General features: G+C 43.4%; 1 protein-coding gene and 1 pseudogene across 4 annotated transcripts in view; one reads left to right on the top strand and one right to left on the bottom strand.

Annotated features, from left to right (window-relative positions):
• The window catches only part of Cfap20dc (CFAP20 domain containing), a 252,383-nt gene that overhangs the window by 29,740 nt on the left and 196,829 nt on the right, over positions 1-25,814 (top strand). The gene's annotated exons all lie outside the window — the stretch shown is intronic.
• LOC105944820 lies at positions 23,123-24,748 on the bottom strand (annotated as a pseudogene).

Genomic DNA, 25,814 nt, shown 5'->3' on the forward strand with positions numbered 1-25,814 from the left:
TCCAAGAGAAACTCAGTACATTGTTCAAATATCCAAAAAGTGAAAAGCCAACCTTTGAATAATATGTGAATGCATCATTAAAGTCAGAAATAAAATTTAAAAATTACTTTGAATAAATGAAAATGGAAGCACAACACATTTAAACTCATGGACTAATACCATAAAAACAGTATTAAGAATTTTGCATTATTGAAAGCCTATGTCAAAACTTAGAAATATTTCCAACAAACAAACTCTTTTCAATGGCTTACAAAAACAAAATCAAACAAACCCCAATACTGGCAGAAGGAAAGGAAGACAAAGATCATAAATTAATAAATTAATAAAATAAAATAAATTAATAAAATAAATAAACATAAATAAAAAGGGTCAATAACAACAGTACAAAACAAAAATAAAGAAGTGGGTCTTTGAAAAGACAAAAAAAAATTTGAAAACCTTCAGCAAAACTAAACAAAACAACAAAAGAGACAACCCAAATAAAATTCAGAGTCAATAATAAATTACAAATTATGCCACAGATTTACAAAATACTATTAGGGAGTATTTTGAAAATCTATGTGCTAACAAATAGGAAAATTTAAAGAAATGGACAGACTTCTGGCCACATGACTTAATACAGTTGAGGCAAATTAGTTAGAGACTAATGTCAAGAAGTGATATTGAATCACTAACCAAGTTTTCATAGAAAGAGAAACCTAGCACTAGATGTTTTCACCACTAATTTTTTTTAACAAACTTACAGAATTAACATCAGTGCTTATCAAACTATGTTGTAGACTTGAAAGGGAAGGGACCCTTCCAATCTGATTCTGAGAGAGCAGTATTACTTTGTTGCCAATGCCTATTAAGGACACATGCAAATCTATACATGCCCACACACGTGCACACACACCATACAGACACAGTCTATAAGCCAATGCCTGTGATAAACATACATGCAAATATCCTTAACAAAGCATTAGCAAAGAGAATTCACTAGCACACTGAAATTACATCCGTGGTTCAGTTGCCTTCATTTCAGGCTTGCAAGGATGGTTTGATGTACCGATGTCTATAAATGGAATGTAACTCATAAATAGAATGAAGGATAAAAACCATAATATTCTCTAAAGATGCAGAAAAAGTATTTGATAAAATTAAACATTCCTTCATGGAGAAACAATGCCACCCCCATCAAAATAACAGTGGCATTATTCAAAACTAGATTAAGACACTCCTAAAATTCATATAGAAGCACAAATTGAATTAGCCAAAGCAATTGTAAGCAAAAGGAAGAAATCTGTAACCTTACAATATACCATTTTAAGAACTATTATAAAACCACAAAATTCAAAATATTATGAATGAGCATAAAGCCATATCACAGAGGAAAATGTCAGGGATCCTAAAATAAACCCCAAGCATCCTCAGCCAGCTGGTTGATTCCTGACAGAAACCCATTAAGGAAAGAAAGCCTCTTCAAGAAGTGTTGCTGGGAGGAGAGGACATGCACATTCAGAAAGGCAAGACTTGGTTCCTCTCTCTCCATCCACAGAGTCAGTCAACATTCAGGTAAGACCTGGAACTCTGAAAGACCAGAGGAAAAACTCCAAGGTCCTAGAACAGGCAATGGACAGGACTCAAAAGCGATAGCTGACATATGGTATTGCGTCAAAGCAGAAAGCTGAGGCCCAGCAAATGAAATAGTGAAACCTATAGAATGAAGGAAATGCCACCTAGCCATGTACAGAGCATATGAAGAACCCCAAAACCTGATGAAGAGCCAAATAATCCAACTAAAAACGCCAAAATGTACCTAGAAGTTTCTCAAAAGAATACAAGTGGACAAGAACTACTTTTTAAAATGCTAAGGACTATTAGCCAGGGAAATACATATCAAAACTACAATGACATATGATCCTACCCATTAGTATGGCTTCTATCAAAACAGAAAAAAAAAATGCTGATGAGAATATTGAGAGAAAGAAGCCCTTTTATATGCTATTGTCAGGGTTGGAAAGTCATACAGCCGTTATGGAAAATAGCATGGAGAGCCTTTCCAAAACAAAGTGTAGAGCTATCATATGATGAAATACCACACTCAGGAATATATTGCAAAGGAAAGGATGTCAGCATACAAAAGAGATACCTGCATTACCATGTCTAACAATGCTTCAGTCTAAGTCCATATTCGCAAATGTGCACATAAAGAAAGTAGAAAATATGCACAGAGGGGCACGATTCAGCCATAAGGAAAAACCAAATCCTGTTGCTTTTAAAGACACGAATGAGGCTGAAATCATTATGTTAAGCATAATAAGACAGACCCAGAAAGACTTACTGTCTTATGAAATCTGCAAAAAAAAAAAAAGGAGAGTGAGTTGGAGTTTCCATATAGGTGGATTAAAGAAGGACTGAGAAATATGCATGTAAACGGGCAAGCATGGAAGAGTAGCTATAGTCAGAGCATACTGTGTGTACATGTGTGGAGGAGTGTGACCAATTCACACTGTGTCTAGAGTAGATACAATCAGCACACACCTTGTATTTGCACATGGGAGAGTAGATGTGGCCAGGGCACACCATGCATATATGTATGGGAGAGTAGATATGATCAGTGCATACTGTGTACACACATGTGGGACGGTAGATATGATCAGTATACACTGTATACATGTATGTGAGAGTTGATATGATCAATGTCCACTGTTTATAGAGTAAATATGATGGGTACATGTTGTATACATACATGAAAATGTCACAATTTTATTAAAATCTATAATTAATATGTGCTTTGAAACATAAAAAGCAAGAGTTTAAAAGTAAGGGGTTGGAGAGACGGCTTAGCAGTTAAGGCACTTGTTTGCAGAGCTAAAGGAGCCAGGTTCAATTCCCCAGGACCCACATAAGCTAGATGCACAAGGTAGCCCACATCTGGAGTTCATTTACAGTGGCTGGATGCCCCAACATGCCCACTCTCTCTCCCTCTCCCTCCCAATAAATAAATTAAAATAAAGTAAGGGTCAAATAATATCCTCGCTAATTCTATCTCTTAAATATTTATATAGATTAATTTTGTGTAAGGTGTTGTGATTCTCAGGTATACTTTATTGTAAAATAGCATTTCTCAAGATCTTTAGTGTTAAGATACCTTTATACTCTTAAAAAAATGTATTAAAGACCCCAGAGGGCTTCTCAATGTAGGTTGAGTAATTCAAAAGACATTTGCTATGTGCAAGTAAAAGTAAACCTATTACATGTTAGAAAGGATATCTACGAGTAACTGTAGCATAAAGTACCTGTATTTGGACTGGTGAGATAGCTCAATGGGTTAGGTGCTTGCTTGTGAAGCCTGACAGCCCAGGTTCAATTCCTTAATAACCATATAAAGCTATGTATACAAAGTAACACATGCATCTGTTTGCAGTGTCAAGAGGCCCTAGCATGCCCATATTCATTTTCTCTTTCTTTCTCTTCTTCCTCTCTCTCTGCTTACAAGCAATAAGCATAATAATAATGAAAAAGCAATGTTTGGTCAAGACAACTAGCCTCCACCAGAGTCATCAACTAAGTTGCCACATAGACCAGTTAGAACAAAACTTGGTCTGTCATTGGCATTTTTGCCCTTATGAACCTAAGTAGCAATGCCTCATGCTTTGGATGAAGTTGTAGGATCATGTATTCTAAAACCCATTTTTAAGATTTGAACATTGTATTTTAAGCTCATTTCAAGTTTAAGGCTACAGAACTAGCGCAAGGCGTTGCCGTGCACCTTTCACCTCGTTCGCCGTCCCTGGCATTTCCCACGCGCCTTGGCCGTGAGTGGATGAGCATGCACACGTTCTCCCATCACCCTTCTTGATAGTAAGCTGGGGGCCTCACAGCCCTCTCCTTAGGGCTTTCTTCAATGCGAGTTCTCTTTGTACAATGTTTTACTTATTTATTTGCAAAGAGAGAGGGAATATGAATGGGCATTGCCAGGACCTCTTGCCATTGCAAATAAACTCCTGATATATGTGCCATTTTGTTCATCTGGCTTTATGTGGGTACTGGAGAATCAAACCCAGGCTTTCAGGCTTTGCAAGCAAGTTCCTTAACCACTGAGCCAACTCTTTTTTTTTTAATTTAAAAAATATTCTATTATTTATTTATTTGAAAGAAAGAAAAAGTGAAAGGATGGGTGCACCAGTGCCTCTAGCCACTGCAAACCAACTCCAGATGCATGCGCCACCTTGTGCAGCTGGCTTACATGGGTTCTGGGAAATTGGACCTGGGTCCTTAGACTTCACAGGCAAGCACCTTTACTGCTAAGTGATCTCTCTAGCAATCAAGTCCCCCCGCACCCAAGGCAGGGTCTAACTCTAGCTCAGGCTGACCTGCCTCCTGAGTGCTAGGGTTAAAGGCATGCGCCACCATGCCTGGCTTCAATTGGTTTTTTTAAAAATATTTTTGCTAGCCGGGCGTGGTGGCGCACGCCTTCAATCCCAGCACTCGGGAGGCAGAGGTAGGAGGATCACCGAGAGTTCAAGGCCACCCTGAGACTACATAGTGAATTCCAGGTCAGCCTGAGCCAGACTGAGACCCTACCTCGAAAAACCAAAAAAAATATATATATATATATTTTTTTTTCACTTTTTTTTTAATTTTTATTAACATTTTCCATGATTATATAATATATCCCATGGTAATTCTCTCCCTCCCCACCCCCACACTTTCCCGTTTGAAATTCCATTCTCGATCATATTACTTCCCCATTACAATCATTGTAATTACATATATACAATATCAACCTATTAAGTATCCTCCCCCCTTCCTTTCTCCACCCTTTATGTCTCCTTTTCAACTTACTGGCCTCTGCTACTAAGTATTTTCATTCTCACGCAGAAGCCCAGTCATCTGTAGCTAGGATCCACATATGAGAGAGAACATGTGGCGCTTGGCTTTCTGGGCCTGGGTTACCTGACTTAGTATAATACTTTCCAGGTCCATCCATTTTTCTGCAAATTTCATAACTTCATTTTTCTTTACCACTGAGTAGAACTCCATTGTATAAATGTGCTACATCTTCATTATCCACTCATCTGTTGAGGGACATCTAGGCTGGTTCCATTTCCCAGCTATTATAAATTGAGCAGCAATAAACATGGTTGAGCATGTACTTCTAAGGAAATGAGATGAGTCCTTTGGATATATGCCTAGGAGCGCTATAGCTGGGTCATATGGTAGATCAATCTCTAGCTGCTTTAGGAACCTCCACACTGTTTTCCACAATGGCTGGACCAGATTGCATTCCCACCAGCAGTGCAGAAGGGTTCCTTTTTTTCCACATCCCCGCCAACATTTATAATCATTTGTTTTCATGATGGTGGCCAATCTGACAGGAGTGAGATGGATTCTCAATGTAGTTTTAATCTGCATTTCCCTGATGACTAGTGACGTAGAACATTTTTTTAGATGCTTATATGCCATTCGTATTTCTTCCTTTGAGAACTCTCTATTTAGCTCCTTAGCCCATTTTTTGATTGGCTTGTTTGATTCCTTATTATTTAACTTTTTGAGTTCTTTGTATATCCTAGATATTAATCCTCTATCAGATATATAGCTGGCGAAGATTTTTTCCCATTCTGTAGGTTGCCTCTTTGCTTTTTTCACTGTGTCCTTTGCGGTGCAAAATCTTTGTAATTTCATTAGGTCCCAGTGGTTAATCTGTGGTTTTATTGCCTGAGCAATTGGGGTTGTATTCAGAAAGTCATTGCCAAGACCAATATGTTGAAGGGTTTCCCCTACTTTTTCCTCTAGCAGTTTCAAAGTTTCCAGTCTGATGTTAAGGTCTTTAATCCATTTGGACTTGATTCTTATGCATGGCGAGAGAGAAGAATCTATTTTTATCCTTCTGCAGATATTTATCCAGTTTTCAAAACACCATTTGCTGAAGAGGCTGTCTCTTCTCCAATGAGTATTTTTGGCATTTTTATCGAATATCAGGTGGCTATAGCTACTTGGGCTTACATCTGGGTCCTCTATTCTGTTCCACTGATCTACATGTCTGTTTTTGTGCCAGTACCATGCTGTTTTTGTTACTGTGGCTCTGTAGTATAGGTTAAAATCAGGTATGGTGATACCACCAGCCTCTTTTTTGTTGCTCAGTATTATTTTAGATATTCGAGGTTTTTTGTGATTCCAAATGAATTTTTGGATTGTTTTTTCTATTTCCATGAAGAAAGCCTTTGGAATTTTGATAGGGATTGCATTAAATGTGTAGATTGCTTTAGGTAAGATTGCCATTTTCACAATATTGATTCTTCCAATCCAGGAACAAGGGATGTTTCTCCACTTTCTAGTGTCTTCTGCAATTTCTCCCTTGAGTGTTTTAAAGTTCTCATTGTATAGATTCTTTACTTCCTTGGTTAGGTTTATTCCAAGGTGTTTTATTTTTTTTGATGCAATTGTGAATGGGAGTGATTCTCTGATTTCATCCTCTGTGTGTTTGTTGTTAGCATATACGAAGGCTACTGATTTCTGTGTATTTATTTTGTATCCTGCTACATTGCTGTAGGTTTTGATCAGCTCTAACAGCTTGCTAGTAGAGTCTTTAGGGTCCTTTATGTATAGAATCATGTCATCTGCAAATAATGATAACTTGATTTCTTCCTTTCCAATTTGTATCCCTTTTATGTGTGTCTCTTGCCTTATTGCTATGGCTAAGACTTCCAAAACTATATTAAATAGAAGTGGGGACAGTGGACACCCTTGTCTTGTTCCTGATTTTAGTGGAAAAGCTTCCAGTTTTTCCCCATTTAGTATTATGTTGGCTGTAGGCTTGTCATAAATAGCCTTTATTATATTGAGATATGTTCCTTCTATTCCCAGTCTCTGTAGGACTTTTATCATGAAGGGATGTTGGATTTTGTCAAATGCTTTCTCTGCATCTAATGAGATGATCATGTGATTTTTGTCCTTCAACCCGTTTATGTAATGTATTACATTTATAGATTTGTGTATGTTGAACTATCCTTGCATCTCTGGGATAAAGCCTACTTGGTCAGGGTGAATGATCTTTTTGATATACTCTTGTATTCTGTTTGCTAATATTTTGTTGAGAATTTTTGCATCTATGTTCATGAGGGAGATTGGTCTGTAATTTTCTTTTTTTGTTCTATCTTTGCCTGGTTTTGGTATCAGGGTGATGCTGGCCTCATAGAAGGAGTTTGATAGGATTCCTTCTTTTTCTATTTCCTGGAAAAGCTTAAGAAGCAATGGTGTTAGCTCTTCCTTAAAAGTCTGGTAAAATTCAGCAGTGAATCCATCCGGGCCTGGGCTTTTTTTAGTTGGGAGATTATTGATAACTGTTCGGATCTCCATGTTTGTTATAGGTCTATTTAAGTGATTAATCTCCTTTTGATTTAATTTAGGTAGGTCATATAGATCAAGGAAATCATCCATTTCTTTCAGATTTTCATACTTTGTGGAGTATATGCTTTTATAGTATGTCCCTATGATTTTTTGAATTTCTCTGGAATCTGTTGTGATGTTACCTTGTTCATCTCTGATTTTATTAATTTGTGTCTCTTCTCTCTTTCTTTTGGTCAGATTTGCTAAGGGTTTATCAATCTTGTTTATCCTTTCAAAGAACCAACTCTTTGTTTCATTAATTCTTTGGATTGTTCTTTTTGTTTCTATTTCATTAATTTCTGCCCTAATCTTTATTATTTCTTCCCGTCTACTAATTTTTGGTTTGCCTTGTTCTTCTTTTTCCAAGGCTTTAAGGCGAAGCATTAGGTCGTTTACTTGCGACCTTTCTAATTTCTTAATATAGGCACTTAAGGCTATAAATTTCCCTCTTAGAACTGCCTTCATTGTGTCCCAGAGATTTTGGTATGTTGTGTTCTCATTATCATTTGACTCTATAAATTTTTTGATTTCCTTTTTGATTTCTTCATTGACCCACTCATCATTTAGTAGTGTATTGTTTAGTTTCCATGATTTTGTGTATGCTCTATAGCCTTTCTTGCTACTGATTTGTAGTTTAATTCCATTGTGGTCAGATAGAATGCAAGGAATTATTTCAATTTTCCTGAATTTGTTAAGATTTGCTTTGTGTCCTAATATATGGTCTATTTTAGAGAATGTTCCATGTGCTGCTGAAAAGAATGTATATTCTGCAGCCTTTGGATGAAATGTCCTGTATATATCTGTTAGGTCCATTCCTTCTATGACCTCATTTAGTCCAGATGCCTCTCTGTTTATTCTTTCCCTGGATGACCTGTCAATTGATGAGAGTGGGGTGTTAAAGTCACCCACCACCACTGTGTTTGGTGTTATCTGTGACCTTAGTTCTAATAGTGTTTGTTTGACGAATTTGGGAGCCCCCATGTTAGGTGCATATATGTTTAGGATTGTAATGTCCTCCTGTTGGAGTGTGCCCTTAATCAATATAAAGTGACCTTCCTTATCTTTCTTGACTAACGTCGGACTAAAGTCTACCCTGTCTGATACTAGGATAGCAACCCCTGCTTGTTTTCTAGGCCCATTTGCTTGAAACACCGTCTTCCAACCTTTCACCCTAAGATAATGTCTATCCTTTGTAGAAAGGTGAGTTTCTTGGAGACAACAAATTGTAGGATCCTGCTTTTTAACCCAGTCTGCAAATCTATGTCTTTTCGTTGGGGCATTGAGACCGTTGATATTAAGAGATATTATTGAAAGGTGTGTATTTATGTTTGCCATTTGTGTGTGTGTGTGTGTGTTACTGGTTCTACCTGTGCTCTCTTCTGTTAACTGGTATTTGAGTATAGCTGGTTTTTTCTAGGTTCCTTATATGTGTGCTTTTCCTTTTGTTCAGCATGGAGGATTCTATCAAGTATTTTCTGTAGAGCTGGTTTTGTCTTCAAATACTCCTTTAACCTGCTTTTGTCATGGAATGTCTTTATTTCTCCATCTATTTGAATGGATAACTTTGCAGGATAAAGTAACCTTGGTTGACAGTTGTTATCTTTCAGAACTTGGAATATATCACTCCAAGCCCTTCTGGCTTTAAAAGTTTGTGTTGAATAATCTGCTGTAATCCTGATGGGCTTGCTTTTGTAGGTAACTTAATTTTTCTCTCTAACTGCTTTCAATATTTTTTCTTTGGTTTGTGTGTTTGGAAGTTTGATTATAATGTGGCGAGGAGAGGTTCTTTCTGGGTTTTGTCTGGCTGGGGTTCTAAAGGCTTCCTGTATCTGTATTGGCACCTCTTTCCCAATTTGGGGGAAATTTTCCTCTATGATTTTGTTGAAGATGCCTACTATGCCTCTGGAGTGGATTTCTTCTCCTTCTACTATGCCCAGAATTCTTATATTGGATCTTTTCATAGTGTCCCGAATATCTTGAAATTCCCACTCATACTTTTCTATAAGTTTGTCTTTCTCTTTGTTGGACTGCATTAGGTCTGCCACCTGGTCTTCTAGCTTAGATATTCTGTCCTCTCCCTCATCCATCCTACTGGTGAGATTTTCTACAGAGTTTTTTATTTCATTAACTGTGTTCTTCATTGCTAGTAATTCTGACTGGTTTTTCTTTATTATTTCTATTTCCCTATTTATGTCTTGTATTGCCTTCTTTATTTCATTAAATTGGTGTCCTGCCTCTTCTTTGATTCCTTTGATTTCCTCTTTGATTTCCTCTTTGATTTCTTCTTTGATTGTTTTCATGTGTTCTTTGACCTCTTTGAACATATTTATAATTATTCTTTTGAACTCTTTCTCAGGCATTTCCTCTAACTCTTTCTCACTGGAGGACATTTCTGATGCATTAATACTTTTAGGTGGATTTATTTCGTCTTGCTTTTTAGTGTTTCTTGTGTTATAATGTATATATTTTTGCATCTTGGATTAAGTTAATGCTTGGATTTTCTAGCTAGCTGTGTATTCTTAGCTGTATCAATTGATTTGATGTAATATATTTTCAAGGTAGGACCTTAAGGTATTAGGTGTGGCTCTTAAGACTCTCAGAGTATTTACAAAGATGTTCTTAGGGGTTGAGTTTCCCTGCTATAGGATTATTCAAGCAGGCTGAGTGGAATAAAATACAGGTAGATTCTAAAATTTAACTAAACACTGTACACATTCAATCAAAAACAGCCCCGAGTATGTATGCAAGAGTAGTTATTATAATGACCAGATCCTCTATCAACAAAGAGGTTTAGATTTCTGGTCTGTTGAGGTATCCAAGTCAGCTTGTGACCAAGTGAGACCCTTCCCTGGTGCAATCCCAGTTACCTTGGGTGATTTTGGTCTCAGTCAAGTTGCTGCCTGGGTCGTCGGGCTGCTGTTCTGATTTCTGGAGCTGGGTACTTGCTTTTCCTACGGAGCAAACTGAGCCGCTGCTGCTGCTGCCTCTGCTGCTGTTGTAGCTGTCACCACTGGAGCCACCACCGCTGCGGAAGCTGCCGCTGCCGTGTCCACCGCCGCTGCTCCCCGCAAAGCCGCTGCTGCGGGATCTGCCGCCGCTGCCGCTCCTGGGTCCGCTGCTGCTGGGGCCGCTGGTACCGGTGCTGGAGCCGCTGAAGTTGCTGCCGAACTCTGCTCCTGCTTGGGTCCCGTTGTCAGCCCAAGTTGGGTGGCCGGGTCCCGGGCCGCTGCTGTGTTCGCTGGAGCTGGGTTCAGGCGGTGGGGGAGGGGAGGGAGCCGCGGCTGCTCTGGTTGTCTCGCTGTTCCACGTGTTCTTCTACCTCGCGGTCTGCTCCTCCGTTGCTCGCAGCTGCTCTCCCCTCATGTTTCCCGAGTTGCGGAGAGCGCGGTGCGAGGGGAAAATCCCGCACCTGGCTTTTCCTGTGGCTCGAGCCGAGAGTCTGGCGGCTTTCTGCTGCGCCGCGGTTGCGGCGATTGGCCGAGCTGCCGGAGCCGCTCTCCCCGCCTGTGCAGGCTCTGGATGCTCTAGAACTCTTCCACTTCTCCGCTGCCGCCTCAATTTCCTATACACCTCACTTTCTAGTAAAAGTGTGTATTCTGCTGAGTTTTTTTGGTCTTTTTCCCCCCCTAGGCTGCTTTGGCGTGGTACCTACGCCGCCATCTTAACCGGAAGTCCTGAGCCAACTCTTCAGCCCTCGTGTGTGTGTGTGTGTGTGTGTGTGTGTGTGTGTGTGTGTGTGTGTGTTGGTTTGGTTTGGTTTTGATTTTTGTGATAGGGTCTAGCTCTAGCCCAGGCTGGCCTGTAATTCTCTATGTAGTGTCAGGGTGGTCTCACACTCACAGTGATCCTCCTCACTCTTCCTCCCAAGTGCGTGCACCACCAACTCTGGCTCTCGTGTGTGTGTTGTCCAAGGACAAAGAAACTCACTTCCGTGACGTGTGGAGTTTCCGAGCCCGCACTCTGGCGCCGTGCTGTTGTGAGGTGCAGACCTGCTTCCTGTCTTAGCAGTTGTGCTGGTCCAGGACGGCAGTCTCCACATGGCCTCCCTGTGTCTTTAGTCCCCATTAACTTGCAATGTTCCTCGGTGTTTCTGTTTACTTTATTTTTTGTATCAATGACATTTTAAAACCGCACAAGTCAGATATTTTGTAGAATGTCCCTTAATTGGATTGGTCTGATGTTTGCTTATGGTCAGACTCATGTCACGTGTTTCTGGCAGAAATGCCACGCAAGTAAAGTGCCCTTCTCAGAGAGTTCAGCTCACCTGGAAGCATTGGGTATCTGTAAATGATGTCAATGTCGACAACTTGGTTTAAGGAGTATCCTATCACGTTGACTCAACATAAAGCTACTGTTTGCTGTCATTTATGGGACTATGACTTGAAACTATATAAATACCTGGTTCTTTAATAACTTTTCATTTGCTAGTTTAACATAATGGTTTCTGCTTGAACTAATTACTACTATAATGGCTATAAAATAAATTTTTAGGTTATTTTCTAATGCTACACATAAGAACCAACTACAGTAGACATTTATTGGCTATTTGCCTAGCATATATTGCCACATTTTTCTCTTCCTAAAATAATTTAAATTTTGTATATTTATCTCTTAGTGCCACTGAACAGTAAACTGTCCAATAAACTGGTCACTTTATAGCTCCTAGATTGGCATCTGACTGATAAGTCATTTAGCACATTTAATCTCTCGTAAGTAGGAACCTGGCCTGTGTTGGGACAATTGGAGTAGAATTTTAGAAATATGTGTTGGGGATACTAGACCAAGAGTATCCTGTTGGGAATACTGGACCAGGAGCATCCTGTTGGGAACACTGGACCAAGAGCATCCTGTTAGCAACCACTACCCATTCTTCATTAGGATAAAACCAGTGCCAAGTGTCATAAAGGGAGAGGTGGAAAGGAGTTAGATTACTGGTGGCTGTTTTGAGCCCCTAGATCAATTAAAGTCTTAAAGCTTTGTGACTTCCCGCCACTCAACAGAACCGTGCCCTAATGCTTATGCTCATCGGCTCTCAGCCACTGCCTGCCCTCCCCAGTGCAGGACAGGGTTGGGCACTGCTGTGTTCGATCAGTGCTTTTCCGCTGGCTCCTTTGGGGGTGGGGTAGATACTAAAGACCCTAATGTTTAGCATGCGATCATTTTATGTTATGGGTACTCCTGCCACAGGCGAGTTCAAGCTTGTCTTGATACCACCCGAGAGGACCTGGTTGGCGCTGCTCACATCAGTGTCCCCAGGTCAGTCGGACTTGTCCAGACACCGTGCCAAGGAGGGACGCCTCATGCAGCGCAGCAGATTTGCCTGTGGGACGGGCCACCAACACATGAGCTGCTGCCACTCGCAGCCCGCATGTCTGCTCGCTCCCTAACAGACCCTGCCTCAGAACGGCCACTGGGATAATTTAAAGCAGAAGTGAGTAACAGTCAAGCCACACTCCCTTTCAGTTTGATTAAATAAAACACAACTGCAGACGCTGCCGGTCTGCAAGCCTGTCAGTGGTTTGCAGACTGTTAACTCTCTTGGGGGTCTGAGCTCTGTTCAAATATCACTTGAATCCCCTTTAGGATAATGGATGTCATAAAGTTGCAGTTAATAGTCAGTTAAAAGGTAGAATATCATCCCATACCTTATTTCTTTTATTTGTGTTGTACATCATTCTGGTTAGTTTTTTATTCTTAAGTCATTTCACATTGTGTTTATGATACATTTCTTCCTGCAACAGTTTTGCATACAGATGGAAATGTTGGGAATCTGGTTGAAGGCCAATTTTTTTTCCCTTCTCATTCTGTTATGTGATTGATTTGGTCAGTGAACAAGAAACTTTTCAAGGCCGTCCATCACTGCAGGCTGCGGCTAGGCAAACCCTCCTCACTCACTGCCTCAGTCAGCAATGCAAGACCCGGCTCATAAATGTTGAGTGTGCAGAAGTTGTCGGAGTTAGCTCTCCCATCCATTTTATGCAATTTCAGCAGAGCAGCAAGCCCATGTATTGTGTAGTGGCAAGAAGAAAACAGTGACTGCAGTGTTATCCTTCCATACGCCACTGAGTTCATCTTGCTGGCAAATGTTTTTAATAGTTGCATCAAATTAATTCCTCCTACCTGAAGTTAACTTAGATTTTAAGATAACTGAATGTGTAATTTGTGTAGCCTTTTTGGTTTCTGTGGTCAAATCGTACTGGAGGACTGTTCAGTAATTGTAAATGTGGCAATCTGTCATAAACGTAGTGGCCTATTGTTAAATGCTTGCTTTTGTGAGTTTTGTTATCTCTTTGCAGTAACAAAAATAGCTGACTGTTTGGAAAGTATGTGGCCAGGAGGGAAAGCGCCAGCTGGCTTATGCTGCCACTGTGGGTAAGCATGGAGAACACCAAATGCGTACGCGTTAGTGTCTCGGCCACGTGGAGACGTGACAGGTGTGGACACTTACCTGGCATTGACGTGCAGAGGATAAAATTATTGTGACTCTCAAAGGTCATTGGGTAGGAAATGAATTTACCTACACTTCCAATATTGTCACCTGTGTTTTAAACTTATCATTCCAATAACATTTTACAAGGACCATACTTTCAAGTCAAAGACATGTAGCTAAACCTACATTCATAGCATAACTTCACTGCTTCCTGAAGACAAAGTGATCTTCCCCTTCAAGCCTTGCAGAGTGCCGGGCAGTGTCTGTCAGGGTTGGAGCGCACGCGCACGGGACAGCCAGGTAGGGTTTCCCATTACTTTCTGAGCTGTGCCCTGCTCATCAATTGCCAATAGCCACTTTCCTCTTCTTTTTTTAAATGTTTTTATTTATTTGCAAGGAGAGAGAGGGAGGGTAGGGAGGGGGTGCAAAAGAGAGAATGGGCACACCAGGGCCTCCTGCCACTGCAGATGAACTCCAGACGCATGTAGTACCCTGTGTATCTGGCCTTACTTTTGTACTGGGGAACAGAGCCCAGACCTCAGGCTTTGCAGGCAAGCATCTTACTGCTGAGCCGTCTTTCCCACCCCCTCCTCTTTCCTGAATGGGATGTTAATTACAGTAGCCATGGGCCCAGCTAAATAAACTCTCCTCCTTAGACTCCTCCCTAGCTAGAGCTGCCCTGTAGCAGTCTGGTCCACCAAATGCAAGTGGGCTTTTCAGGACAGAGCTCCTCTGGAAGTCACCCAAAGGGCAGACTCACCACTTGTCCCTTTTGCCTAATGTCCTTTGGTTCTTTGCGCACCCTTTTTGTGCCTGAAGTGGGAGTGCAGTATATGGAAGGGTGGCATATCTGGCAGTAGAGAAAAACCCCGGGTCTCTTGCAGCACCACAGAAGCACCACCTGACCCAGATCTGAATCCAGACTCCCTGTCGTCCTCAAACTACTGCTCATCCACTGTGCTTGAGCCTAACGCATCCCTAAGGGTGTACATGTCATTCCGGATCAGTGTCTAGCTCTCCATGAAATTATGCATTGTGACTTTTAAAACATGGTCTACTTTGAAAATATAAAAATTAAATTTTATTTATGTCGTTAGATGGAAGAAACTGAGCTGCTGCTGCTGCTGCATTAATAAACCTCACTATTTGCCAATGAAAGAATAGTATCAATGAATAATTTTAGTAAGGTAAATCACACCTGGAGGGAAAAAGATCAGAGGATTTTCTTCCTCTCATCTCAAATCTTATTTCTGTTTCTCAGTCATAAGAATTCTCTTTTTCAGGCTGGAGAGATGGCTTAGTGATTAAGGCGCTTGCCTGCAAAGCCAAAGAATCCACGTTCAGTTCCTCAGGACCCATGTAAGCCAGATACTCAAGGTGGTGGTACGTGGGTCTGGAATTCGTTTGGAGCACTTATAGGCCCTAGCATACGTATTCTCCCCCCCCATAAATAAATACAAATAAATTCTTTTTCCTTAATCAGTTCCTGTCTTCTGATACCATTCAGTGCTCATGGGACAGTGGAAGAGACCAGTTTCTATTTGTTTTGTTTTGAGACAGGGTCCCATAGAGCCCAGGCTGGCCTTGGCATCACATTGTAGCCTAGAATGATATTGAACTTCTCATCCTCCAGCTTCTGCCTCTCAAGTGCTAGGATAACATGCATACCCTACAACTCTAGGCAAGGAGACCAACTCTTTACAGTTACAGTGGAGCATTGTAAGTTCTAGAAATGTGTGTTGAAAGTGCTAATCTTTTTTTATTATTTCCCGTTGGAATGCTTTCCAAGGTCTTCGATGCAATGCTCAGAGCTTTTCACTGTGGCTCCAGCTGCCATGTCTAGTCACAGCTACTGTGCATCCTGCCTTCTCTTTCAACTGCACCATGGGGCCAGTACTACCTTTGAGCACGGGCTGCTGGTAGGATCAGGAAATCCACACACACGTTCACTCGTTCACGGGATTACTTCTCCTAGCTTTTCTGTGCCCGTTTTCTGTGAAAAGTGAAAGCCAGCTCTCACCCTGAAGTCACGGCTTTAATGCTTTGGCAGCTGTGTACCTCCTTCACCTGCCATGTTCTCCATAACAACCTGGTCTGCACGTCTCTATGGTGATCTGCACATCTCTGAGGTGGTCTGCGCATCTCCGTGGTGATCTGCGCATCTCCGTGGTGATCTGCGCATCTCCGTGGTGGCTGGTGCATCTCTGTGGTGATCTGTGCATCTCCGTAGTGGTCTGAACATCTCCGTGGTGGTCTGCATGTCTCCATGGTGGTCTGTGTGTCTCCATGGTGGTCTGAGCATATCTGTGGTGGCTTGTGCATCTCTGTGATGGTCAGTGTGTCTCTGTGGTGGCCTGTGCATCTCTGTGGTGGTCAATGTGTCTCTGTGGTGGCCTGTGCATCTCTGTGGTGGTCGGTGCATCTCTGTGGTGGTCAGTGTGTCTCTGTGATGGTCAATGTGTCTCTGTGGTGGCCTGTGCATCTCTGTGGTGGCCTGTGCGTCTCTGTGGTGGTCGGTGTGTCTCTGTGGTGGTTAGTGCGTCTCTGTGGTGGTTAGTGTGTCTCTATGGTGGTTAGTGTGTCTCTATGGTGGTCGGTGTGTCTCTGTGGTGGTCAATGTGTCTCTGTGGTGGCCTGTGCATCTCTGTGGTGGTTATTGTGTCTCTGTGGTGGTTGGTGTGTCTCTGTGGTGGTCAATGTGTCTCTGTGATGGCCTGTGCATCTCTGTGGTGGTTGGTGCGTCTCTGTGGTGGTCAATGTGTCTCTGTGATGGTCAATGTGTCTCTCTGGTGGCCTGTGCGTCTCTGTGGTGGTTAGTGCGTCTCTTTGGTGGTTGGTGCGTCTCTGTGGTGGTCAATGTGTCTCTGTGATGGTCAATGTGTCTCTCTGGTGGCCTGTGCGTCTCTTTGGTGGTCGGTGCGTCTCTGTGGTGGTCAATGTGTCTCTGTGGTGGCCGGTGCGTCTCTGTGGTGGTCGATGTGTCTCTGTGGTGGCCGGTGCGTCTCTGTGGTGGTATGTACTTGGTGGTCTGTCTGTCTCGGTGGTGGCTGTACTTAGTGGTTTGTGTTATTTACAGCTTTGAGTTCCTAGGAGACTGTGACTCCCATGGAGAGGTGAGCTGGGCTTTCTTTCTCAGCCCCAGTATTTCACTCAGTGTTTGGAAAGGAGTAAAGACTCAAAATTTGGGGGTGATTGAGAACCTAAGTATTTCAGCTTTCTAAACATCTTCATTGAGTGCCCAGGTGATTCATAGTCATCAGTTACCTCTGAGTCGTGCACCTGGCTCACCTTTGTGTCTACTCTCACTTCCTTATGACTGTGGTGGTCTTGCCTCCTCGTGGGCCCTGTATCCATGGCTTGTGTGACACTGTACCATGAACATAGACTTTTCCTTAGTATCCACAGGGGATTGGTTCCTAAACTCCCCACACGTACCAAAATCTAAGGATGGTTTGGTTTTAGCATGTGACCTTCAAAGCTTTCCATCGGCATCTATGCTACTCACACTACCTAAGACACTGAAAAAGCTATGTAAATACAATTGTTTAGCACCTAAGACAAGGACAGGGGGAGTCTGTGTATGTTCAACAAAGACACCGTTTTCCTCTAAACACATCAGTCCACAGTGGGTTGAATCCTTGGGTACAAACCCCATGACCTCAGAGGACTGACTGGCTGTCAAGGAGACTAAGCCTGGGCACTTCCTTCACAGGCCAGTGGAAGTCGAGGCCGAGTCAGCCCTGGTTGGGCCCGGCCTGGGCTCAGCTGAGTCTGACTCAGTCCACGGCCGGTGCAGACATGGATGTGGTAAAGTCAGATCTTACCCTTTAAAGCCTTGAACAGTGATGGGATTTAACAGATTTACAGATGGCCTGGGCAGGTGTCCACACTGTCAGGATGTTTCTCTGTTCGACAGCCCAGAGGCCAGGTGTGGGGAGTGCTGTTTGCGCTCCATCCTGCCCCTGGCATGCTGTGCCATCAGAGCTTTTCCCACCCTGCTGGGATCCAAGATCGCTGAGGAAGTCTGCCCATGCTCCCATGGTCCCTCCCATGCTTTGGGGGCATCACTCAACTCTCCTGACCTCTGGTGAGTGAAATCGCAGGGGGCCCCAAGTGAGTTTCTCTCCCCACCCTCCTGTTACCAGTATCCAGTCACCAGCACCTGTTGACGGAGGCCCTAGAGAGGAACGTTGGCAAGCAGGTGTTGCTCGCCCTGTGCTGGAGGCGTCTCAGAATTCGGATCTAGCTCTGCAGCCCTGTGGCAGCCTTGAGAAGTCAGGTGGCTTTCTTGCCACCCATGCCTGTGTCTGATCTCTTGTCCTTCTGCTCAGCTACAGCCATGGGGCTTCGTTTTTATGAAGCATTTGTTCATGTCTGGAATTGAGTTCATTTGGCTCTTTTTGTATCTCATGCCCTGATGAGGCATTTTAATTTGTGATTTTGCAGTTATTAGTCTTGTTTTGGATCTGTGATGAGAGTAGCAGTTTTTTATAGCTGATGTCCTCTCTTCTGTCCATCAACCTCCTTACTCGTGTCTGCTTCCACACAGATGCATGTGCATATGTATTTATATGTGTGTGTGTACTTACATATGAGTTACAGACATATCAAAACCAGAAATGTGGGAATTTAAAATATTTTCACTGATGAATAATTACTTTAAAAAATACTTTTTTAGCTGGGCATGGTAACTCATGCCTTTAATCCCAGCACTTGGGAGACAGAGGTAGGAGGATCACTGTGAGTTCAAGGCCACCCTAAGACTACATAGTGAGTTCCGTGTCAGCCTAAGCTAGAGTGAGACCTCGAAAAAGGGAGGGAAAAAAATACTTTTTCTTTATTTATTTGAGAGAGACAGAGACAGAGGCAGACAGATAAAGAAATGAATTCCAGAGGCATGTGCCACCTTGTGCATCTGGCTTACATGGGTAGTGGGTAATCAAACATGGGTCCTTAGGCTTTTCAGGCAAACACCTTAACCACTAGGCCATCTCTCCAGCCCATGAATAATGTTTTATAGGTTATGCCCCTTGCTCTGTATCTCCAGATTGCCAAAATGTACTTACTCTATAACTGCAAAGTCCCAGCTCTTGTGAGTGACTGACATTCTTGTCACTGAAAACGTTTGTCCTCGTCGAGTTTTATGTATCCAGGATATTTTGCAAATGAGGACTTCCTGCTTCATGTTGTCTTTTAGGCCTCATGAAATCTAGAATTGTGAGCAATCAATACTTATATTTGATTAGATCACAAATATTGTAGTTGGTATTGATCACTAAAGAAGATTAAGAATCATGATGAAAACACTTAATTATATTAATGTATTGAAACTTTTATGACAATAAGAGTTAATGATAATTTTTTGATATCTTTTTTAAATGTTATATTTAATTTATTTGTAAGCAGAGACAGAGAGAGAGAATAGGCATGCCCAGGGCCTATAGGCACTGCAAAAAGAGTTCCAGATATATGTACCACTTTGTGCATCTGACTTTACGTGGGCACTGGAGAATCAAACGTTGGCAGGTACACTTTGCAGGCAAGTGCCTTAACCACTGAGCTGTCTCCCCAGCCCCCTTATGTGACATCTTACCACCTATCTAGAAATACACGTGAACGTAAGATGTTTCAGCATTATTCCACATCCTTAACCACTGAGCTGTCTCCCCAGCCCCCTTCTGTGACATCTTACCACCTATCTAGAAATACACATGAACGTAGGATGTTTCAGTGTTATTCCACATCCTTAACCACTGAGCTGTCTCCCAGCCCCCTGGGAGAGGGGTCACCATTTCATTCATTCTTTGGGCTTCTTGCATGTGTTTACAGCGAAAGCCCTGTCAGGCTGCTGTCTTGGGACTTTTTATTTGGTAGGAGCAGCCAGGGGCAGCCACAGTAGGTATGTTTAACAAAGAGAAAGTGTCAGTTAATGCAGTGTGTCTGTCGAGTGAGAAGCTTGTATATTTAGTTTAAGCAAAGGCAGGTTTAAAAAGGGCCCTTAGTAATTGGGGGAAATGAAAGTGCAATGAGAAAAGCTTCACTCTGTTGTAGGCACTATGTTCTATTTTATTAGTCTCCTCTGCTTTCTTCTACAGGTTAGGTAGATATCTCTGCTGGAATGTTATGAAGTAGTGACGTCAGGACAGATTCGTTTTTACTGTCATTGAGTCAGACATCCAAATTTTTCATTTTCATATCATGTCTGGAACACAGATAGCAGATGTCTTCAGATGTTTGCCCCAGCAAATTGAGATTTCATGTCTCTGTGACTAGACTTAAAACCACCATCAACACGTTGCCTCTGATATCCTGAACCTGGGTCTTTGGTGGGGATGCCTGTGGGTTGCTTTGGTATATACCTGACTGCTGGCGTATAGTTGTAAAGACTCTTACTATAGATACAGTCCAACTCAAAGCAGCCTCGGCCCTTCTATTCTGAAACACAGGTCTAAGGTGCCAGGTGTCCAGTCAGTTCCTGGCTCTCTTTGATAGTCGGTGCTGCACAGCATTGATGAACACCATGATTCTTCTTGCTAATAGATGTGTGCAGCACACGTCAGTGCTCTCATCATTCAGAGTTTCAGCTCTGATGCCAATTTGCTCTGTGTCCATCCATTACACCAGCGTGTTGGAAAACAATAGAGAGGACTGGATAAGTAGGTTGTTATCATGCATAAGCTAGACACCTGCCTTTGGATGACAGAGGATCATATCTGTAGTGTTTCATAATTCTTAAAGCCTTGCACTCTTCTCCCTCCCTGTCATGTGTCACTTGTAGTGTGACGAAGCATTTCTTCCCCTCTGATGGCTCTTGAAATGGTTATAAAAGGTGGCTTTAGACTCGTTGTAGGACTGTAAGAAGGAACTAGTCATTTCAGGGAGAAGTCCTGGATGGGTTCTGCCCTTTGTCTTCACCAAGACCTTGGGTAGGTAACTTGGTTTCCTAAGACTCAGTTTCCACATATGTAAGAGGAGAAAATGCTTTCCTCCTGTGAGCTTTATGTCTGATTGTTTTAAAGTGGTTGTTTGCTGGACAAACGCCAGTTCTTATTTTGAAATGGTCATGAGTGTTCTGTTCATATCAGCGACCAAGTGCATCAGATGTGGACTGAGAGTGGCATAACAGAGCACCAAAGTCAGTGCCGAGTATCAAATCAGTACCTAGTCCAGCGTCTATAGAGTTAGTCTGTAACGTGCAGTGTTGTTATGGGGACCAGAATGCACGTTCTGTTTCTCTCAAGTCAGAATTATAACATCATCCTCCATAGTTCGCTGAGGAGATGGATTTGTCTTTTATAGAATTTTGAATAGTGAGTCAGATTTTTAATTCATAAGCTTGCCTAGCACATGACAGTTGCTCAAATGCTTTCTCATTTAAAAGTATTCTACCAGAGTGTCTTGGCTAACACCACGTCAGGTAGGCCATTTAGAAGTAATGATTTTTCTAAAGACTTTGCTTTAGAAATTGCAGGTGTGGTTCTTTGAGTCAGACCATGTATCCCTGGGGGGGGAATGGAGAGAGAAAGAGAGGGAAGGAGAGCAGAGGAGATAACCCATGCGCTCTAACTGCACTGTCCCGCCTTCTGGGTGAATGAATGATTTGGGTGATGGCCAACCACATGGCACATTAGTACGTGTTGGGCATTTTCAGATGCCAAAGTTTCTACATTGCTTAGTGTAGTTCACCAGTGTCACCTTCTTTGTCCTTCTCGGGCCATTTAATTGTCAGAGTGCCTGGGAAGCCCCTGCCGCCTCCTTCAGACACATCTGGGGTTTCTGTCTCTGCCCTGGTCAGAGGCTGTGGCAGCTTTAGCTTAGCTTTGGAGAAGTTAGAAAACAAAAAAAAAAAAAGCCCTTCTTGGGGTTGGAGAGACTGCTCAGTGGTTAAGGTGCTTTCTTGCAAAAAGCCTAAGGACTCAGGTTCTATTCCCCAGGACCCATGTTAAGCCATATGCACAAAGTAGTGCATGTGTCTGGAGTTCGTTTGCAATATCCGGAGGCCTTAGTGTACCCATTCTCTCTGTCTGTCTGTGTCTGTCTGTCTCTGCTTTAAAATAATTTTTTTAAAATTAAGCCCTTCTTCAAAGGCTGAGTGCTGGTCATCAAGGGCACTGCCCTCTTTTGCTCCTTGGGGTGTGCCTTCTTGGGGCCCATACTGTGTGACAGAGGCAGTGTGTTAAATCTTGGGTTTTTACAAAGCTATCACAGAATCTTTGAGGACCAAATGTAGAGACTAAGCCCATGAATCATAATTTCCAATGTGTGTTGTTCTGACATTGATTTCAATCACATGGGTCTCTTTTCCCATCTGGTAAGTTTAGCCTCAGCCCCCGCTTTTATTCTAAGTCTTTTATTTGTTTAAGTGCGATACACATCCTACTTTTAATGATGCTTAACTATTCCCAAGCCACTTGGGATTAATGGGTAAATTCTTTGCATACTCTAAGTTAAACCCAGTTTTCTTTTCTTTTGTGTGTATGTGTATGTTTGTTCATGTGAGTACAGGTACACACATGTATGTGTGGAGGCCGAAGTTGTGGTCGAGTGCCTTTCTTAATCACTCTTCACCTCTATTTTTTTTTGAAGTGGTACTCAGCTAGGCTTTTATTACTAAGTACCTTGGTGTACAAAATGCATAATTGGATAACAGCTACAAAAATAGTCCAAGAAATATGAAGTATACATTTTTTGAAATGATAAAAATGTATCCATGAAAATACAATATTCTACATATATACTATATATATATGTATATATTTATAACAGAAGTGAAACATGTAAATAAGAAATGTGTACAACAGTTGAGTGGCATGGTGGTAGTTTTACATAGCAGTCACTTCATTCCAGTTAGCCCTACAATTGCATTGAGAAGTCAGTAAGAAAGACACTGTTTCCTCTGGTGTCTTTAAAAAGGTGTTTGGTTGCTCTGAAAATCAAGAGTCTTCAAGTTAACTGGCCAAATGATGAGTGAGAACTCTTTGGTCTGAAGTTGTTGGAAGGATCTGATGTGGGCCAGCTGGTGTGGCCCTGGAGAGAGGGTGGGTTGGCCCTCTGGAAAGAAGGAAAAGTCGGTTGGGTATGTGCTGACCCAGATGCACTGTCCCTGGTAGGTGGACACTGGCAGGAAGCTTGGGGGTGGACTCAAGCATGGACGAGGCTTTCAGATGCAGGTACAAGTCCTTGGCCCTGACATCAGTGGGTTTGTGGCTTGCAGGCCTCTTGCCTCAAGGAAGGCATTCAAGTAACAGTGCTGAAAGATGTGGAGAGGCTGTGTGTGGCTGAGCCCAGCCCAGGGGTCCAAGGTTCAGGATTGGTGCCTCACAGCTCCTTCAGGGTGATCTGAATCTTGCCATCTAACTCGCCCATGTCCAGAAAGAAGGGCTAAAATGATGTTGTTGTCCATGTTGACCAAGATCCCCGCTTGCATTTCTTGTAGACTTTGTAAATGTTCTCCTCAGGGAACCCATACTTCTCAGAGACCACATTCCTTAGCCCCTTCAGGTCTGGGGTCTTCAACATGAATGCATCAGACACCTCCTCACTCTCCCTCCGCACATAGAGCAGAACTCTTTGAAGGTCATCTTCCTTGGCCTGCTTGGAGGGCAGGGGTTCAAATTCATCAGTGAATGGCAAGCAGGTACACTTCAGGGGTAACCTGTCAGAGCCACCATGGCCTGCTGAGGGGACCACCCCTCCAGGGTGCTGCAGGCCAGAGAAGTGCAGATTGGAAATGAACAGCACAGGCGGGGTCCCCAGGTCAGCTTCTGGCCTCAGGTAGGTGGTCTCGTTGCCCTGGAAGCCTAACAGCAGGCAGCCCTTGATGCTACTACTGCTGAAGTCTGGACACTTGACCTTCCGCCAGAACTGCTTCCACTCATCATCCCGCATCTTCCTCTCAGCTCCGTTGGCCTCCTCGTTGATATTCCACATGAAGGACAGTGTGTTATAAGCCACCTCCTCAGTGTGCGGCACCGTGTTGAAGTTTTCTTTGCAGTCAGCCACATTGATGGCACGCTGCTGGCCGTGGGCTGTCGGGAGTGCCAGTGCTTCCAGAACTGCAGCTGCTCCACCAGCACCTTCTCATTGTCAAAGACCACCACCACCACACTCTTGACTTTGCTAGAGGACAGGGTGAGGCCCTTGCTGCCAGCTGGGGTGCATAGAGTGGCAGGGTAGAACTGGCCCTTGTTGAGGTAGGCTGTGGGTGAATCACCAGCCTGGGTGTGGATGGCTTTGGGGGAGCCTAGAGTGTACTCGAAGTCACTCTTCAGCGTAGGATAATCTTTTGGACATGGAGGCTCTGGGGACGTTTTCAGGATATCTGGGAAGAGCAGTGACTCCTGTGGGTCATCTTTGAAGGTGCTGTCTGGCTGCCAGTGCTGTGTAGGTGGCACCCCATGAATGTTCTCAAATAAAGAGTTGAGGGAGCCATTATCCTGCACATCACTGGTGGACAAGAGGTAGCTGTCCACAGAGCCAGGTTCCAGTCTGCTGGGCCCTGCAGGGAGCGCAGCAGCTGGGTCGGGGGCAGGCATGGCCCCCTCCAGGCTCAGCAGGTTGTTCTTCTTGAGCTGGTCTGTGCAGTCTTCCAGGCACATTCTCTGCTAGAAACTTCATGAGGTGTGGGGGACTCTCAAGGGGGGCAAGATCCGCCTCATAGTCCATGCTGTTGTAGTACTTCTTTCCTTGGTCATTCCAGCCATCAGTGCTAGAGGACAGTATCCATTTTTCCTTGGGGCCCATGTAGTAATCATACAGGAAGCTCAGGGCCGCAACACTCTCATCATCCCCATTGACTCTCATCATGGCCTTGGTGGCCACTGCCAAGGGGTTCTCCAGGTATGTCTTCCAAGCCTCATCCTCATTAGTGTAGGGAAACTTCTGGAAGTTCACTGGATCATTGTTAAGCAGGCACATAGACCTGAAATCAAGTTCATTTGACATCCTGCTCGCAGGCTCCAAGGTTCTGTCGGCACTGAGGTTCTGCTGTCTGCTTGTCTCTAATCCTTGCCTGACACAGACATTCCTTCCCTGCGTAAGTGTTTGATTTATGTCAAGTTTGGGGTGCCGGGATTTTGCTGACAGCAGATTCTCCACGGCCGTGTTAGCACTGATTGGCTATTTTTTATTTTCAAGGAAGGGTCTTACTCTTGCTCAGGCTGACCTGGAATTCACTATGTAGTCTCAGGGTGGCCTTGGACTCCTGGAAATCCTCCTACCTCTGCCTCCCAAGTGCTGGGATTAAAGGCGTGTGCCACCACGCCCGGCTCTCTCTCTTTTTTTTGAAGCAGGGTCCTAGCCTCACCAGTCACCATGCTGTAGATCCTCCGTCCACATCCCCAGTGCTGGAGTTCAGGGTACGCACCCCTGATGCCCAGGATCCAAAGTCAAGTCTGAAGTCCATGCTTGTGGGACAGGCGCTTTTCTGACTGAGCAGTCTCCCTGCCCTCTGTCATCTCCCCCATCAAGTGTCCTTTGTCCCCATTGAGCCTTCTCCAGTAATAGTGGGCATTCTAATCTAGTCAGTACTCTTAAGTTTCAGTTTGAGTCCAGGACCTTTTTAAACCCTCAACTAAGGGACTCCTGACCTCTTCCCCCAAAACCCTCCCCTGGACCTTCCTTCTTGGAGAGGGCCACAAGCTCTGTTCTCCCTGAAGCCAGGCTCTGGGGCCCCTCGCAGCTCCAGGCCCTCTGGTCGGCTGAAGTGGAGGAACAGGAAGCTCCCAGCCCTGCCAGCCCGTGATCTCCTGCACTGAAGGCCTGGAAGTGGTTCCAGTTGCCTTGGTGGCAGGCTGGAGAGCCTTCATCAGCCTTCGGGATGTCCCTCCTGTCAGGCCATTTTTTCTTCTTATCAACTCATTGTATATTCTCTTTTAAAAGCCACACGAGCCATGCATGGTGGTGCATGCCTTTAATCCCAGCACTCGGGAACAAAAGATAGAAGGATCACTGTGTCACTGTGAGTTTGAGGCCAGCCTGGGCAACCTCAAAAAAAAATTAAAAAAATCTA

This window comes from Jaculus jaculus, chromosome 16 (assembly GCF_020740685.1).
Source record: "Jaculus jaculus isolate mJacJac1 chromosome 16, mJacJac1.mat.Y.cur, whole genome shotgun sequence".
Taxonomy (NCBI): domain Eukaryota; kingdom Metazoa; phylum Chordata; class Mammalia; order Rodentia; family Dipodidae; genus Jaculus; species Jaculus jaculus.